We start from the raw sequence: 13,394 nt of genomic DNA, 5'->3' as shown, positions 1-13,394 counted from the left end.
ACCTTCGATAGCTCAGTTGGTAGAGCGGTGGACTGTAGTGGTTGAATTCGCTTAAACTTCCAGCTTAAGTTAGAGTTAAACAGATATCCATAGGTCACTGGTTCAAATCCGGTTCGAAGGATTTTTTTTTTATTTTGAAGATTGAAGGAGGGGTTTAAGGATGTATGGAGGGGGTTGTTTGAGGTTTGTTGAGGATTTTTTGAATGAGGTTAGATTGGTTATCTTTGAGGTCATTTATTTATTATGTCTGGGATTGAATATGGAGAATAGGGGGTGGGATGGGTGATCCTAACAGTCATTGATCGTAATCAGTTGATTAATCATGATAATAGTTATCAGGGGTAAATCCAGGGAGGGATTTTTGGGTCAACCAACTAGAATTTTACATAAAAAGTTTTAAAATTCTTGCAAATTCTGGGTGCGCTTCAAGTGATTGCAGTCATTAGCACCATCACAATAGTGCCCAACATCATCGGTTGTCAGACGTTAGAGCATTTTTGCTTTTTGCCGTAAAAACGGTCGTCCCATAATGACAACGATGTTCTGCTCGGCATCTCTTAATGCATAGGTTCAACTTAATGCAGCTACACGTGTGTTCTAAATTTAAGATAATTTTACATACCCATTAATACCAATTAACTGTCATCAACTAATGTCAAAAGCACACTTTCATTCCACAATATATTATTAAAATCCACAACCTATCATCTCATGATTATGATCCTTGACGGGGAAATTTAAACATTCTAACCTCAAAATTATTGAATTCTAACCAACAATTTACTGTCATCATCAATTAGTTATTAGTTAAACTCATATGAATATCCAATATTAGTAATTACACCTCCAAAAAAAGTGATCGACATTCAAAAATTCATCAACCATTAATTTACTCCAAAAATTCTCATTAGTCATGCATCAAATGCGCTCTATACCTACACCATCGACAACTCTTTCGGGTCTTTTTTTTTGAAAATACAAAGTTCAAATAAGCATCGGTACTCAAATAATCCGTCAATATATTTACATCACACAAACAATTGGAATCAAACAAAAGGAAGGGAAATAAAGAGAGTCACAGACAATGCCGGGCACTCATCTTTTATATCACTCAACTCACACTCAATAGTTGTCATTTAATAGATTACAACGTAAAATACCTTATGTCTGATTTATTTATTTACACATTGTTCCGTCTATTTCTGGATGCAAACAATTGACGGCACAAAAAAAAAGGATGAATGAAGACAATGGAAAGAACTTCAAAACATTTGAGATAGTCAAAGTTAGTAGAAATTTATAAATAATTGCTTTCATTTTAATCGAAAAATGCTACGGAATTGAAGCTTCATATTGCACCCTCGATCTATTGATGAACATATTCTATTACAATTTCGAAAGTATTTAGTCGAAAAGCTGATTAATAAATGAGTAGGGTGGCCAGAAAAATCGGGACACTTTTGAGAACAATCAGGACATTTTGAGGCTTTGTCGGGACACAGCAGCAAGGATGAAAAGTACAGCAGCGTCCCGGCAAAAATACAGCAGATGGCCATCCTATAAATGACAGATTCTTGTTTTTTTGGGTGAATTTTAGCTACAAGCTGTTGTAGCTGTAGATTGTTGAATTAAAATCGACAATATGGACAATGGACGAAGAGTGAGAGATGAATGGAAGGTCTTTTAATTCTACGAGGGATCTAATGAGGCGGCGAAGTTCCTCTAATAACTATTTTGTCAACAATTCATTCCTTCATTTTCCACTCATCATTTAATTTCACGGTAGAAATGGAAAAGTGGAGAAATTTTCTGTTTTGTTTTAGATGAGCGCGATTTTCGGGGTGAGGAAAGTTCAGATGTAGTCTTGATATGATGTTACCCCTGTTTATTCTAAAGGCACTAAGATTATATAATCATATCTGGATATAATGACATTTGCTTACTTACTACGTTGATCGTATATATCAACTGTGATCCATGGCCTCTCTCAGATTACGCCTTAAGCTGGTTCACTTGGGGAATTGGGGAAGCCGAAGTCTGACTCCGAAGCTAACCAAACATCTTGTGTATACCTTATCGTGGTATTCCCGGATATCGCTAAATACACCGCTGGCGACCGAGCTATGTGCCGGGATATGTACATGAAAGGATAAAGTAAAAGCCTATCAAAACCACCTTGTATGAAGGGTGGCTGCCCAACAATCAGACTAGGGATGGTAAGGCTTACAACCGACCATTTCCGAAATGAACACGTACAAAGAAAGCAACAAAAGGTAAATAGGACTAGCTAGCTTCAGTCTGCTAATTACTAATACCGAATGCAATACTGTCTCTATCGATAGCTTCCTTCCAGAATTTCTTTGGATTTCCACGAACTCATTTATCATCCACAAAGTCGTATTAATAATAGCATTTTTCCCTATAATTAGAGAAAGTGATGGCCGATGGCCCATTTGGACTTCATTTAGGTCTTTATCGAACTCATAAACGGAACTTGATATTTTTCATGAAGTTAGGGAATGTTGATGATTTTTAGGAAATGTGACTTCATTGGAACATAACTTTTCATGGAAAAGTCGACCCAAGTCGACTCGAATCCACATAAATTTTGAGTCGACTTCGAGCTCTGCTTTTCAGAAATTAGGAAAGGGAGGGTTCGACCCGAAATAATTTCCTGGTTATGGCTATGGTCGGTATTGTTAATTGATATCCATGTTAATTGCTATCCATGAGACGCGAGTTGATTTCTTTTAATAATTCCATTTTCAACATTAAACAATACTTCATGCTTTCATAAATTAATTTGCAGAATACACTCAAGTCAGCCTCTCATAATCTACTTTCAATTCCACTTTAATCGAATAAATAAAATATTTTGATTCAAAGACTTTCTTTCAGTCTCTAAAACATCAAATATTCACCTTCGATAGCTCAGTTGGTAGAGCGGTGGACTGTAGTGGTTGCAAGAGATACACTTGAGTATCTCATCCAGATATCCATAGGTCACTGGTTCAAATCCGGTTCGAAGGATTTTTATTTTGGTTATTTTTTGGATCCTGTAAATAAAAGGATCATGGGAAGGATCAGGAAGAAAGTAGAGGAACTTTTAGATTGGATCTGCAGAGAATTCACTTGGTGCGTTTGATATCGGAAATTAGCAAGTGGAAGCCAGAGATAGAGCCAGCATCAGGCGATTCCTGTGGGAGGTCATGGATCAGAATAGGTTTGTACGACCAGCAACGTAAGTTAGTACAGAGAAGGGATGGTAAGGTCATACAAATCACGAATTGGGATTTGCACAACCTGTCCGGGCTCAATGTGGCGAACCAGATTTTTTGCTGCCAAAATGGATCGGAATCGCCGTCATGAAGCCGTAAGGACAATTCCATACGGCGACGCAACGATAACACAGCGGTAAGAGTTCCTGATGCCGAGACCGAGACTTGTGGGGTAGTCTTGGACGGTGTCGGTCTCGATCTCGGTCTCGGTCTTGGTCTTGGTCTCGGTCTCGGTCTAGAGAATTTGTCCTTACTTTTCGGGTGCCGGGAATTTAATTCAATCTTGTCCCATATTAATGAAGCACATCTAAATTTTCCATACCCAGTAAATCGCCCTTCCATCCCATCCCTTCAAATATCCACCTATAAAAGAAAAATCCATCACAACTTGTTTCAATTTTACATTTACAGTGTAATGAAAACACAGCATGGAATTAATTAAAATTCACAATTTTCTGAGGGATATTTTGTTGTTCATTGCTGCTGCTGTTTATCGTCCATTCCTAACTAGCATTAATTATTTGTGTACCACTTTGAAACATATGTGGATTTTTACTCTTTTGTGATATTTTGCAATATATTTGAAAATTTACGCATTCATTGCAGTTTTTGGCACTAATATCACTTGTGTGCCTTTATGGTCAACATATGTTTTGCTTCTTTAATAGTTTTAGTTTTTTTGTCATTTATGGACGTGACTTAATGAATGAAAATATTTTTGGTGTAAATAATCGGTATTATGGTCCTTGAAAAATTGAGAGGATTTTAAAGCGGAAGTTGAATATTAAGGATTGTAATGGATATGGATATTAAGGTTGGAAAGCATTGTAGAGTGTAGATTATGATGGATTGTCGAATATTTTGAAGTTGTACATTGATAATCCCAAACAAATGTTTGAGGAACTTCACGTACAACTATTGTTTGATTTTGTTGGATTTAGATCTGTTTTGGATAAATTTTGCATTTTTAAGAAGATTTATATTTTTTGAATAATTTTAAAATTGTCAAAATTCATAAATTGAGAATTTTAAAGATGTGAAATAATTAAATTTGTGAAAAATTCAATTGTAAACTTTAAAATTTAAAAATTTAAAGCAAATTTCAAATTGTCAAAATTTTGACAAAATTTAAAATTTTTAATTTGATTTAAATTTGATTTAACTTAATTAAAAAATCAAATTAATTCTTAAAATTTTCAATCAAATATTAATTCTTTCAAATTTAAATCAAAAAATGTAAAAATTTATAAAAATTTAAAATTCTCACAATTTCAATTAAATCTAAAATTGTAAAAAAAAAGATAATCAAATTTAAGATTTTCAAAATTCCAATCAAATTTAAAACTGCATTACATGCAACAACAGCGGTAATAAAAAAGAAAATAAACTAGTTATATCCAATCTTAAAACATCAAATATTCACCTTCGATAGCTCAGTTGGTAGAGCGGTGGACTGTAGTGGTTGAATTCGCTTAAGCTCTTAAGCTTAAGTTTGAGTTACAGATATCCATAGGTCACTGGTTCAAATCCGGTTCGAAGGAATTTTTTATTTGAATGTTGAACGATTTTAAGGATACTTTAAGGAGTTTTGAAGAAGTTTTGGATGGTACGTTGACATGAGTTTTTCCCAAGATTTTCCGAATGCTTAAATTAGGTTAAATCATTCTGTTTCGATGAAAATAAAGGATTGCTAAGACTTAATAGATAATGTCCCTCTTAGTTGATTTCTTAGCGCCTTTGGTGACCAATTATCAAATTCATTGGTCGAACAATTTTAACAGTTTGCAATGCACGGAAGTATTCTTCTTCGAGAGCTCGCCACATCCACGAATTCAATTGTCCTCTTTTTATACAATCTAAAATTCCTTCAGAAAGTCTATTTGTTCCCAGCTGATCTCAGCCAATTTATATGCTTACATATTTACACATATTAAGATCTCTTTCTGCAAGTTGTTTTATATTTAAATTTGATTTAAATAATTTCACTGAGACAGCATGCATAGTAACCTTTAGGAAGTCTACTAACATCGAAGAGAATCTCCGGAATTGTCAAATTGACCGTATATTCGACTCTAATCCGCCCTGTAGCACTTTATTGTGCTGAGTAACGGAATATGACTGTAGCCGACGAAAACGCAACAGACATTTTCGAGAGAATGATGCTTAGATCAATCTTTAGACCAAAAAGAGAAGATGACCTTTTACGGAGCAGTATTGCTCCTAGTTGTATCGGCTGTTATTCATACTGTTAATCATATTAGACTATTGATTTTCAAAATTTTTGAAAATAAAACAAAATTCTAAATATTTCAGAGTGTCAATTTCCAGTTACATCAAACATGTTCTTATGCGGAGCTTAGGTTACAATAAAAGGTTTTCCATCTGACTTTTTGCTCACCTTTTGCTGGCTCTGTCACCTAGTTTTTACAAATTCTCTGTCCGCATGCTGACATTCTTTCATTAGTTTTCTGCGCCAAGTAGCTTTTGGAGCTCCTGGTCGACTTTTCCCTTGTGGATTCCATCTAAGGGCTGTGTAACAAAATTGTGTTTCTGTCCCAGCAATGACAGTATAAATTAGTTTCTACACCAAAAAACTGGAACTATCAAGCATAACAAAGCGATATTTACAATAAATACATCACACAAAAACTGATAATGTTTAGCAATATTTCATCAAAACATTGATAAATTGAATTCCTTACTCATCATTAGACATCAAAACTAATAAAGACATTCCAATGATTTTCACTCACTTTACCTAATCGCCTAAAAAAAAGTTCTGAATTTTTGCACACAAAAAATCTATTCCTTAATGAAATAGCTGAATAGAGGATAAAAATGACTGCAATTTTTCATCTTTAATAGAATTCATGTATGTACGCATCACATTCGTGCAGTTCCTTCAAATTGTCAGTAAATTATTTTATTTTCACATGAATGGACATTTGATAAATGTTATGTCATGTGTGTGATGTCTCTATGTCTATTTTTTTTTGCAATACGTACGCATGCCGTTGTCATTTTTTAGCAATAAAATGAACAAAAACAGGACATTAGACGCTAACAATAGATATGATTTTTTTATGTAAAAATTGCATAAAATTTGAAATTGATAAATTGAATTTCCGGATCAAAAAGCAAATTTTGCTGCTGTCTGTTAATGTTTCATATTCATTAACAATTGCTATTACCACGATATTATGCCTAACGGTTGTCTCACTTACATTATGAATCACGATAGACACAAAGAAAACTTCAAGCTTACCAAGTAAAGTAAGACATGAAACAAGTAACAACAGCGGTAATAAAATAGAAAGTAAACTAGTTATATCCAATCTTAAAACATCAAATAATCACCTTCGATAGCTCAGTTGGTAGAGCGGTGGACTGTAGTGGTTGAATTCGCTTAAGCTTCCAGCTTAAGTTTGAGTTAAACAGATATCCATAGGTCACTGGTTCAAATCCGGTTCGAAGGATTTTTTTTTTATTTGAAAATTGAAGGAGTTTAAGGATGCTTTAAGGAATTGACTGTAGTTTAGGTTGATATATTGGCAATGAGTTCTTATAAATATTCAAAGTAGGTTGAATCGTTATGTTTTGATGAAGATTGAGGGTAGCAGCCCCTAAAATTTAAATTATTTAGACAGTAGGTTAGTGTGAATTACTAGCTTGTTGTTCTGGGAACCCATAGAATAATTCCTGAATGACTCTTCTTTCAAACAATTTCTGTCAGTTTTGCCAATGCTCAGCACTTCTTGTTAAAGATCTCTTTTATCACCCATAAATTCAGTTTGTTATAAATTTAAGCTAAAGCTCGAAGTAGACTCCGATTTTATATGATAAAATCGACTATAGTCCGTATGAAATTCCAGTCGGCTTCGAGCTCTGACTAAATTAGAAACTACCTTATACAATGCTTAAAGCACCCATGCCACTATGGGCCAGAATTAAAAATTCTTTCAAAAATTATTTCTGTTGCTTTTATGATAGTCCCTATATTACCCTATATAATGGTAGTCAAAATAGTTTCCAACTCAACTACATGCTGTAGGAGAAATAGCACTTTGAAGTTAGTAAGTCGCCCATTTTCAAGTATCATTCAAATTGATCTCACCGATTACTGTATTGATGAATCTTTTTGAAACTTTTTTGTTTATTAGCTTAATATAGATACTTAATTTTGAGATATAAAAAATTTTCCCAGGTATCGGAAAATTATGTGAAAAACTTAATTTTTCTTGAAAACCACGTGGTCACAATACTTCCGTTTGTCTAGCTCATTCCTAGTGGAATTTTATATTCTTAATTGTTCTTTATATTAAAGATATTATAATAATCTACAACTTTTGTGAACATATTGTGTAGTTTTGTCCAAGTTCTGATAGTGAAAAAATAGCTTTTTCCCAAAAAAACTTCAATTTTTCGACAAAAATCGCTCTAGCGCTTCAGGGCTATAGATGGTAGTGGAATTTTATTTCAGATTTTGAAAGTTCTCTGTTTCTACTATCAAACAAAGCAATAAAATAAGAGTGCGTTCTCTTGGCAAAAGGCACTTTTTTGGCTCTGAAAGTCACATGTCACGCACTCCTCATATAGAAAAAAATTCATAAAAATTTTGGATTCAAATTAAATTTATTAATTATAGTCTAGATTGATAGATCTATTCAAGGCGCATATTTTGAGTATAAATATGTCATGTTTTGGTCCAGTTTTATGGGCAAAATTTCAAAATTTCGATTTTTACTAAAATTTTTGAGAAAAAACTAACTTTTTTCTCGAACTCAATGAAACTTGTTCAAATTTTTTTTAAATGTTGTATTATTATGTTTATAACAACTTTTGTTCTGCAACTTTTTATAAATATTTGAATTCAAGCCTGAAAATTTGAAAAAACTTAAAAAAATCCTAATTTTTGGGTATTTTTTGAACAAATGTTACGAAATCTTATCAAATATCAATTTTTAACATGACATAATTGACTAACTTTATGTTTTCGAGGATAATCTTTCATTTTCCGATGAGAAACTTATAGGTTTTCATATAAAAATGTTCTAAAAAATGACTTTAAGTAGTTCGAGCAAGGAGATCAAAATATTCAAATTCACTTTTCCATAGCTAAAAACTATTCAGATGACTTTAAAACTTTCTGAATTCAATTATTATTGTAATATTGACTAATTTATGGCTAGTTTTGGTAGTAATAATAGCTATTTGATCAGATTTTAGTAATTTTAGCAATTAAAATTCAACAAATAATTTTTTTAATATTACAATCTTAGATTACACAAGATCTCAAATTTCTGACTGAAAGATCATTTTTGACTAAATTTTGACCCAGTTGCATAAAAGTGTTACCACAAAAATGCTTCAAAAGCATTAAAAAGCATGGTTAACTGTTAGTTCATTTTGAGCTTTGTATGACTACTAAATCTTGACTTTGTTCAAATATTTAAACTTTTTCAACAATCTCTGCCCAACCAGACAGATAACAGACACTAAATATAAGCAAAATAATAATGGAAACTAAATTTGGACGTGATTTATATTTTCCTAAATTTTTTGGAAATTTCCGTTTGTTCAGTCTCTAAAATCCTATCATATAACTATTATTACTACCAAAACTAGCCATAAATTAGTCAATATTACAATAATAAATGAATTCAGAAAGTTTTAAAGTCATCTGAATAGTTTTAGCTATGGAAAAGTGAATTTGAATATTTTGATCTCCTTGCTCGAACTACTTAAAGTCATTTTTTAGAACATCTTTATATGAAAACCTATAAGTTTCTCATCGGAAAATGAAAGATTATCCTCGAAAACATAAAGTTAGTCAATTATGTCATGTTAAAAATTGATATTTGATAAGATTTCGTAACATTTGTTCAAAAAATACCCAAAAATTAGGATTTTTTTAAGTTTTTTCAAAATTTCAGGCCGAAAATCAAATATTTATGAGAACTTGCAGAACAAAAGTTGTTATACACATAAAAATACAACTTTTAAAAAAAAATTGAACAAGTTTCATTGAGTTCGAGAAAAAAAGTTATTTTTTTCTCAAAAATTTTAGTAAAAAACGAAATTTTGAAATTTTGCCCATAAAACTGGACCAAAATATGACATATTTATACTCAAAATATGCGCCTTGAATAGATCTATCAATCTAGACTATAATTATTAAACTTAATTTGAATCCAAAATTTTTATGAATTTTTTTCTATATGAGGAGTGCGTGACATGTGACTTTCAGAGCCAAAAAAGTGCCTTTTGCCAAGAGAACGCACTCTTATTTTATTGCTTTGTTTGATAGTAGAAACAGAGAACTTTCAAAATCTGAAATAAAATTCCACTACCATCTATAGCCCTGAAGCGCTAGAGCGATTTTTGTCGAAAAATTGAAGTTTTTTTGGGAAAAAGCTATTTTTTCACTATCAGAACTTGGACAAAACTACACAATATGTTCACAAAAGTTGTAGATTATTATAATATCTTTAATATAAAGAACAATTAAGAATATAAAATTCCACTAGGAATGAGCTAGACAAACGGAAGTATTGTGACCACGTGGTTTTCAAGAAAAATTAAGTTTTTCACATAATTTTCCGATACCTGGGAAAATTTTTTATATCTCAAAATTAAGTATCTATATTAAGCTAATAAACAAAAAAAGTTTCAAAAAGATTCATCAATACAGTAATCGGTGAGATCAATTTGAATGATACTTGAAAATGGGCGACTTACTAACTTCAAAGTGCTATTTCTCCTACAGCATGTAGTTGAGTTGGAAACTATTTTGACTACCATTATATAGGGTAATATAGGGACTATCATAAAAGCAACAGAAATAATTTTTGAAAGAATTTTTAATTCTGGCCCATAGTGCATGCAATGCTGTCTTTATCGTCATTTTACTATCTACTTAAATTTATTGTACTACACACCCTTGAGACCTACAGTTTATAGTGGAATCCAAACAACTTGCAAGTTCTGCACATTGGATTGACACGAGTACGTCATAAAACCTGATAAACTACCTTAATATAATGTCAAAATAATATTGACGTCATGATGAATCACAAGAAAAATTCTCAAAAATTTGAGATTAAGAAAACAGCATCACAAATGAGATTACAGCTGGTGGAATTTAAATAAATTCTGATAAGAAGCTCTTCCATTCAGTCATTTAAAGTCTCAAAAATAAGTCAGTAAAATTAATTGCGTAGAATTAAATTAAAGTATTTTAGTCATTTATTGAGCACTAGAGTCAAGTATGAAATTACATCTAGTATTAATACTATCAGCTTTAATCATCAAATCATCGAGTGTTGCTTGTCAAATTGATCACTTCAAAAACTTATCAGTTGCCGCTAAAGTTCATGTAGTTTTACTAAACTTAATTGGAAAAGATGAAATTATAAAAAATAAGACCTGCAAGACTGGACCGCCTTTAAGTGACAGTGCTGAAGACGGTGGATACTTTGTGACTCCGAAAGCATTCATACAAGGAACATTAAATAGTAATGCTAGATCGAATGGAAGATAGAGCCACTGAAATCCAATCTTTTTTGTGCTTAGGGCTACATCGGTAGTAATCCACAACCGGAACTATACACGGCATACGATTTATGTCAAATTTTGCAAATAATATGAACGGCTCACAGTATGGACAACATTGAATTATTGCGTAACAATGGAAATCGAAGAGACTTGAACAATACATTTTATGGATAAACAGCTATGGACCTTAAGGTCTGAACAGCTAATGTTTATTTTTTTAATATGTGAATGCCTCTTACCTTTAAGGCTGCCAAGCCATATGGATTTAACACTTCCAATTGGTATCTACATATATACGGAACCTTAAAGAATACTTTGTGAAGAATTTCGAATTTGTGCAAATCGGGAACGCAGTATCACCTCAAATTGAATTATGCTGAACAGGATCATGTAAATAATTAGCTGGATCAACTGAATATAAGACTAACATACAATTATATGCTTAATGAGGATCTTATGGTACCAATAAACATGCTCACTATGTACCGTAAGATCTATGTTGAGTATAAATTCGCATGTTAGGATTTGAATGCATTTAAAAACCTTAACAGGCAAATAGAAGTCTTTTATGGTACAAAAAGCCCACTACGATACTGAACAGTGGTCACTTTGCCTATAAGGCAAATAATAGTGTACCTAGATCTACTCAGATGAGTGTTTTACTGCAAAAACTGCTGAAAATCCGAAGAAATTCATTAAAAGTGACTAAAAATGAATTAGATTTCAAAAATCTTAAGCTATTTTGAAATAAATACTACTTTTTGTACAATACACAAAATAAAGTTGATCAATTATGCAGAATAAACAAAAAAGTTGATAACGAATTTTAAATTCTTCTACATGACGCAATCATGTGACGTCACAATTCGCGGTTCAAAAGAAATCAAAAATTCACTCTCAAGTTATTTTTTTTCTCACAAAAAAATGTCTTTGCTCTCATTTCTTCTTCTTCTTCGCTCACATTTATGCTCACTCTTTTCTATTACCTGAATTGTCTTACTTTTACTGCTTCCTTTTTCATTTCACACAGCAATTGTTTATTGCATTAAGCTTAGTAATGAGCTTAAGTCAAGTTGGTTTTCATCAAATATTCACCTTCGATAGCTCAGTTGGTAGAGCGGTGGACTGTAGCGGTTTAAGAGATTTAGTCTCTTACAGTTATCCATAGGTCACTGGTTCAAATCCGGTTCGAAGGATTTTTTTTTGTCTTTTTTTTTAGTTCCTTTTCTTGTTTGCCGTGACAATTGACAATCATCATCCTATTCTCACATTTTTATGAACTATTATATAGGATGTGCATTGAAAAAATAGAAATAGGGGATGGAGGGACAATGCAACAGTCTATATTTTGAGGGTCGATTGTTACAGCTTGTTAATAGCCATCAGCAGCACGTTTTTTATGGTGTCGAGTGTATTTTTTTATGTAGAAATTTAATCTCAATTGTGTTAATCATAAGATTGATTTGATGTCATTTAACTTCCGATTGGGAATTTTTGGGACTCGAAATAGGGAAAGTGTCTAGTTTGAGCTGATTAATTAATAAAATAATTGTAGCTACAAATTGAGTTTCATGTTTCAAATTCCAATGTATTTTTTTTATATTGCAAAACTTTCTCATGTACAACATTTTTATGGCTGGCATGCTGCATACTCCAGAGTAGACAAATAAAAATTTAACTTAAAATGTCAAAAAACTTTTGCTGATTCCGAAAAAGTTCATTGAACTTGAAAAACATTTTCTCATGCAATTTTACAGTAAGTAAAACAAAAGGGTTGAAGTGGGATTTTATGAAGTGGCAATTCCTCCAGGTTGCATGCACTCGAGATGGAAATAAAAAAAAACAGAGCGAGTTAAATTTGTGTCATTGTGCCGAAATTCTTCATGCCTTCATGCTGTAAATGGTGCGGAATTTTTTTAAACATTTTTTTCTCATCTTTTTAATGCCTCAAAATTACAATTAATTTCCATTCTCAAGTACGACACACGCTCGTCAAATGACACTTCATTTTTCATATTTATTGTACCAAAAATATTTACTTGTGCATCCTTATTCAGTATCATGAGCATTTTTGACATTTTAACAAATTGCATTTGCATTTGAGGGGTTGATTGGAAGTTATGTCCAGTATTTTTTGGGCATTTAGAAATGCTAGAGTATTTATGATGTGAGGTAAATATAGTCTAATTATTGTAGCTGGTCGAATTTCAATTTTGTTCAGATTTTTGACTGATTTGAGTACAGACAGAGGCACGACATGGGAGAAAGCGTAATCAACATCAGGGTCTCTGTTGGACTATACAACCACGGAAAGGCTCCCGAGAAGGAATCATGATCGCAATATTCCAAGATTGTTTCGATCCCGATCTCATTTTGAGCAATATTCAAGCAAAAATCGAGACAATGAGAACGAATGACCCGCGCTTCGTCAACTTAAACTTCATTGGTATTCAAGAAGGTCAGAAAATGGGTTCGGACGTCCTTCTTCAGTAGTAAATGTAACCCAAAAAGCAGATGTCGTAGAAAAGACGTGTCTCTAAGCTAGCATGAAGCTAGATTTTA

General features: G+C 32.5%; 3 non-coding genes across 3 annotated transcripts; all 3 read left to right on the top strand.

Annotated features, from left to right (window-relative positions):
- The first annotated feature begins 2,920 nt into the window (after positions 1 to 2,920).
- On the top strand, positions 2,921 to 3,030 carry TRNAY-GUA (transfer RNA tyrosine (anticodon GUA)). The gene is made up of 2 exons: positions 2,921 to 2,957; positions 2,995 to 3,030. It is a non-coding gene; the product is annotated as a tRNA-Tyr (tRNA).
- A 3,604-nt stretch (positions 3,031 to 6,634) lies between these two features.
- On the top strand, positions 6,635 to 6,754 carry TRNAY-GUA (transfer RNA tyrosine (anticodon GUA)). Its single transcript has 2 exons — positions 6,635 to 6,671; positions 6,719 to 6,754. It is a non-coding gene; the product is annotated as a tRNA-Tyr (tRNA).
- A 5,172-nt stretch (positions 6,755 to 11,926) lies between these two features.
- On the top strand, positions 11,927 to 12,028 carry TRNAY-GUA (transfer RNA tyrosine (anticodon GUA)). The gene is made up of 2 exons: positions 11,927 to 11,963; positions 11,993 to 12,028. It is a non-coding gene; the product is annotated as a tRNA-Tyr (tRNA).
- Positions 12,029 to 13,394: the final 1,366 nt, after the last annotated feature.

This window comes from Chironomus tepperi, unplaced genomic scaffold (assembly GCF_022539635.2).
Source record: "Chironomus tepperi strain 1889 unplaced genomic scaffold, CSIRO-AGI_Ctep_v1 contig_392, whole genome shotgun sequence".
Lineage (NCBI taxonomy): Eukaryota > Metazoa > Arthropoda > Insecta > Diptera > Chironomidae > Chironomus > Chironomus tepperi.
Note: the sequence above shows the minus strand (reverse complement) of the source record. Positions and strands in the feature narration are given on the sequence as shown.